This window comes from Lolium rigidum, chromosome 5 (genome assembly GCF_022539505.1).
Source record: "Lolium rigidum isolate FL_2022 chromosome 5, APGP_CSIRO_Lrig_0.1, whole genome shotgun sequence".
NCBI classification, from domain to species: Eukaryota; Viridiplantae; Streptophyta; class Magnoliopsida; order Poales; family Poaceae; genus Lolium; species Lolium rigidum.
In genome coordinates this window covers 187,173,668-187,179,558 of record NC_061512.1, presented here as the reverse complement: position 1 = coordinate 187,179,558, position 5,891 = coordinate 187,173,668, and the positions used below count along the sequence as shown (strand labels likewise).

The 5,891-nt window shown below is 45.8% G+C and overlaps 1 non-coding gene across 1 annotated transcript; it reads right to left on the bottom strand.

The window, feature by feature from the left end:
• Positions 1–4,438: 4,438 nt before the first annotated feature.
• TRNAG-CCC lies at positions 4,439–4,509 on the bottom strand. Its single transcript has one exon. It is a non-coding gene; the product is annotated as a tRNA-Gly (tRNA).
• Between the last annotated feature and the right edge of the window lie 1,382 nt (positions 4,510–5,891).

Sequence of the window (5,891 nt, the reverse complement as noted above, 5' to 3'; positions counted from 1 at the left end):
TCAACATCTAAAAAAAAAGTGTTGCCCTCAAAAACCATTGATAATGATACACCTATGGAGCGTCTCCTTAAAAAAACTCCTGACTATGCATCTCTTCGTTTTTTTTTGGGGTGCGCTTGCTGGCCCAATCTTCGACCATACAACAAACACAAACTTGCCTACCGATCAAAACAATGTGTATTTCTTGGCTATAGTCACATGCACAAAGGGGTCAAATGTCTTGATATTAAATCTGGTCGAGTTTATATCTCTAGAGATGTTGTCTTTGATGAAAGTGTGTTTCCCTTCTCCAAACTTCATCCCAATGCTGGTTCCCTTCTCAGTCGAGAGATCCTACTTCTCCCGGAGCATCTTCAAAATCCATACGTTCCATCTCATGAGGGGGAAAAACATTGCACTGAACTAAGTGCTAATGGCTCTATAATTCCTGGTGCATCATGTTCCTTGCAGCAACAGGAGTCTGCAGGAGAAAATCTCATGCAAAATGGCGCAAGAACGGTGACAAACGGCGTTGAAACATGTTCATTATCACATGTGCTGCAGCCACAACAACAAGGTGCAGCAGACGAGGCAAATCCTTCTCGGATCACGAGCCGGCGCGAATCAGCGTCGGGATCCGCGCATCAGCCTCGGTCGGACGCGGGGCAATCTGGTGCGGCCGCGTCACCCAACCAAACGACAGCGACTCGGCGCGGCAGTTCGCTGTCTCCACCTGCCGCCTCGACACGCGCTCCTGGCGACTCTGGCAACGACACGCGGACCGCACCCAGCCCCGTCCAGGATTCGCGGGACCCAGCAACCGCGTCCACCACGTCCACGTCCTCGCCGACAGGATCCGCCACGGGATCCGAGGTGAATTCACTGCCATCTGCGCTAGGGGAGGGAAGGCATGGATCTTCTGCGCGTGGTGATACTTCAGCTCCATCTGTGCCTGTGTACAAAACCAGATCCAAAACTGGTCACGCCAGGCCGAAAACTTATACCGACGATACAGTACGGTATGGTCTGTCCTGCTCCACTACTGAACCTGCTACTTTACAAATTGCCTTAGCTGATTCAAATTGGAAAAATGCTATGGATGATGAATATAGGGCATTAATGGAAAATAAAACCTGGCATTTAGTACCATTTAAGAAAAGTAGCAATCTTATAGATTGTAAGTGGGTCTATAGAATTAAAAGAAAATCTGATGGTACTATTGATAGGTATAAAGCTAGATTAGTAGCAAAGGGTTTCAAACAAAGATATGGTATAGATTATGAGGACACTTTTAGTCCTGTTGTTAAAGTTGCTACTATCAGACTTGTCTTAGCTATTTCAGTTTCAAAAGGTTGGAATCTAAGGCAACTAGATGTGAAGAATGTGTTTCTCCATGGCGTTCTATAAGAAGAGGTTTATATGAAACAGCCACCTAGATATGAGAATCCAAATGCACCTCATCATGTGTGTAAACTTGACAAGTCACTCTATGGGTTGAAACAAGCACCAAGAGAATGGTTTGCCAAGCTAAGTTCCAGGCTACAAGAGCTTGGGTTTCTAGCATCCAAGGTAGATACATCATTGTTCATATACAACAAGTCAGGTATCATTATTTTTGTACTTGTATATGTGGATGATATAATTGTTACTAGCTCCTCCAACAAAGCAATAGCATCACTTCTTCAAGATCTCGGCTCATCCTTTGCATTAAAAGATCTTGGTGATCTATATTATTTCTTGGGGATTGAAGTTAAAAAATTCTCTCAAGGAATAGCTCTAACTCAAGAAAAATATGCACTGGAGCTGCTTGACAGAGTCGGATTGAAGAAGTGTAAAATATCATCAACACCATTCTCAGCCTCTGAAAAACTATCTGCTACAGAAGGGGAACTTCTAGGACCAGAAGATAGTACAAGGTATAGAAGTATAGTTGGAGCATTACAATATTTGACATTAACAAGACCAGATATTGCTTTCTCGGCAAACAAGGTTTGCCAGTATTTACATGCTCCAACTACTATGCATTGGACAGCTGCTAAAAGAATCCTGAGATATGTTAGTGGTACAGTAAATGTTGGACTAACTTTCAGAAGATCATCCTCTACTCTCATAAGTGCCTTATCAGATGCTGATTGGGCAGGGTGTGTAGATGACAGGCAGAAGGTTTTACAGTATATTTTGGTCCTAATCTAATTTCTTGGAGTGCTAGAAAACAGGCAACAATATCAAGGTCAAGTACAGAAGCTGAATACAAATCTCTAGCAAATGCCACAGCAGAAATTATATGGATGAGTCCTTGTTAAAAGAACATGGAATTCGAAGACATGAAACTTCATGCTTATGGTGTGATAATATGGGTGCAACATATCTTTCTTCTAATTCTATATTTCATGCTAGGACTAAACATATTGAAATTTATTTTCATTTTGTAAGAGAAAGAGTGGCAAATAAACAGCTAGAAATCAGATTCATTCCATCAACAGATCAGGAGGTGGCAGATGGCTTCACAAAAGCTTTACCAGCTCGGCAGTTTGAGGAATTCAAGCACAATCTCAACCTAAAGAAGGCTGTGATTGAGGAGGGGTGTTAAAGTACCTATCACGGTACGGAAGTTCAGATGAACCTGGACAGAAGTCCAGATAGAGTTGTACGGTAGTTCAACCATACTTGTGATGATCTGATCGTAGCTATAAGATCAAGATCATATCCCTTTCTTTTCTCTATTGGTTGTAACCTCTCGTGTATCTATCTCTGCCGATGTTGGCCTTTATAAAGCAACACGAAACCGATGGATGTCCCCATCGTTAACAGCCAAACAATCACATGGTATTGAAAGATTGCTGCACTAGCCAATTGAACTAAAAGTCCGAACTGACGGAAAGAGACTAGGCAGTGTATTTATATTTAACACTCCCCCTCACGTCTAAGTTATTTTAGTCCTTAGCGTGGGTTCGGTGTGGGCCGCAGAATCTTTTCTCTTTTGTTTTTAAAAGAGTAAAGTTTGAAATAAACCCTGTATTCGTATAGGGTGTCCGAATCAAACCATGTACTCCTAATCCCGGAAATCAGAACCCTGAACTTCATATTCCTAGTCTTTAAGTTTGTGAAGCTGTGCTTCCAGCGGGATTTGCTGAGGTGCAAGAAGTCAACACCAGGATTGCTCACTCAAAAGATCCGAATGGCGAGCCCGCCCTTTGCCTTTCGTCGTCCTTGCCCGACATAGCCAAACATCTGCTGGACTGTGATGATCGTTGTCGTGCTCGCCATCTCCGCAGCCAAAGGTGATTCTAACCCACGCGGTTCAAAGTCATGCTGCCAGCGGTGAACTTGTCAGTGCGAGGTGGAGGAAAAACGAAGCGAGCTGCAGGCCGCACGCCGTCGAGCTGCAGGTCGTGCGCCACAGTGCAGGCCGCGCCATCAAGTTGCGGGTCGTTCGACACGGTGCAGCCGTGCAGGCAGCAGGACGCGCCGTCGAGCTACATGTCGTGCGCCACAGTGCAGGCAGCAGGCAGCACTTGGCTCTGATACCATGAAAGATTGCTGCACTAGCCAATTGAATCAAAAGTCCGAACTGATGGAAACAGACTAGGCAGTGTATTTATATTTAACACGCAGGAGCTTGGACGGAAATTTAGATGGTATATAATGTATATAAGATTTTCGAAGCAACATGGCCATGTGTAAATGGACCTGCATGTTAGCATACAATCGCGAGTTTCATAGGCGTAGAATGCGCAACCAAAGAAGGTAGTATTGAACGCGAGCTCCTATACGCCACCATATCGGCACCATATGGTCCGCCGCACATCCCATTTCCACTTTTGGACCATGCCCATATATACATTGTGCCGGTTTTCTATCTAGTTTCTCTGGTTTTTAGCAAGTTTTCTGTATTTTGATCATGTTTTCTCGGTTTTTGAAATTATCCGAACATTTTTCAGATTTAAATACTTTCGAAAACTGAATATTTTTCAAATCAAGACTTTACTTCAAGGAAAGAAAATTTCCGAAATCTGGATATTTTAAAAAAATTAACATTTTTTTAAATTTGAACAATTTCCAAAATCAAACATTAAAAAAACAATTAAACAATTTCAAGATTTGAATAATTTTCGAGATTGGAAAAAATTAGAGTTTTATTTATTAAACATAAATATTTTTAAGTTTTGAACGTTTTATAAAATCTGCACATTTTCTAAATCTTAATAGTTTCGAATATTAAGAAAACAGAAAAGAAAAAAGTTAGCGTCTAACTAGGCCAGCTCGTATCACGTGAGGATCTGGTCGGCATATATAGGCGTGGCCTATTGTGCGTACTATGTTAGCTAAAAACAACCCTCTGGCCCAACTTGACTGGACCGAGTTAACCGAAGCACAAGGCCTGGGCCTTCTGCAGTCATTTGACTTCATCAATAAACAAATGACCAAACAAAAAAGAGCAGATGTCGCAAAATAAAATTGCGCATCCAGGGAATCGAACCCTGGTCAGTACCGTGGGAGGGTACTATGATACCACTACACCAGATGCGCTCGATGCTGAAGTTGTTTGATTAAGAGTAATTATACCATGATACTGCTGAAACTTGAATCGACCAAACTACTACTTACGGGCGTTGGTGCATCAGTCATCAGTGCATGCACTGCTTCTTTGCCAGGCAGATTATAAGGGGCAGCGCAGCAGGTTCCTGTCCATCAAAGCTTCAGTAGAGGATGGGGTGTGTTAGCTGACGCCAAAGCATTCTTACATGATCCTTGGATAAGCAGCACGTCTGGATCGAGCGAGATGAATTTGCAGGGTCATGATCGAGTAAAGAGTGAAGACCCACTGAGCTAACCATGCATGTCGACACCTCCCATTCGCAGATCTACTTGGACTGAATTGCACTAGCTAGCACTGGAAGTAGCCCCACTGCCGCAAGATCCCTAAGATCACAACGGTACATGTGATACAAGACAAACACCGTGCACATCACACATTGTTAAGTACTGGGCACGAGCGGGGGCCAACTGCTCCACACGCGCCATGAATCATGCCGCGAGAGGAAAAAGCGAGAAGAAAGTGTGCCGCGTCAGGGCCGGCCCTGGCCTCATTTGCCCCGCAGCTTGTGCCCGGCACACGCAAAGGCGAATCACATATCCGTAGGCCCTTTTTTAGACTTGTAGTTGGCCAGTGGTCACTCGCTTCGGTAGCTTTAGAGCATCTCCGACGGAGGCTTACAAATTTAGCTACTAGAACTTGTCGTTTGCAGCGCATGCTGGATCCGGATACTGGCGCACGACGCGCGCGTGCTTCACCGGAGGCTCTATTTTACAACACCAACCAAGAAGCAAAAATCAGCCCTTCACCAGAGGCTGTAAAATAGAGCTCCACAAACAAATTTTTTCAACATACATACAACAAACAAGATCAAACACGCCACAAATAAATCTGGAAAAATCAACTAAATTATCAGTAAATTATCCATATAGCTAGAAATTGATCTCAAGCTAGCAATCGAATCCCCGTGCGCGGCCGAAATCAGTCCGTGCGTGCGTGCGCGGCGACATCAATCGAGTCCGTGCGCGGCTGAAATCCGTGCGTGCGTGCGCGGCCGCGCGAGCTTCGGCTCCGGCTCCGCCGGCCGAGTGCCGCAGCCGTGCCGTCTCCTCCACCGCGTCGTCCCGCGTCCGCGTGGCCGCGTCGAGCCGCCGCGAGAGGTCGGCGGCCGAGCGCCACCGCTCGCCTCCGTCGCCGCCCTCCGAGGCCGAGGCCGAGGTTGTCGTCGCCGACGGCGACGAGCGCGGGGTGGAGCGCCGGGTTAGGACACGAAGAGCGAGCGGATGACGGCCCCGGCGACGCGGACGCCACGGCGCGCCGCTTGAAGCGGCGGTCGGAGCGAGGACACCGCCGCGATGTACGCCGCCGACGCCGT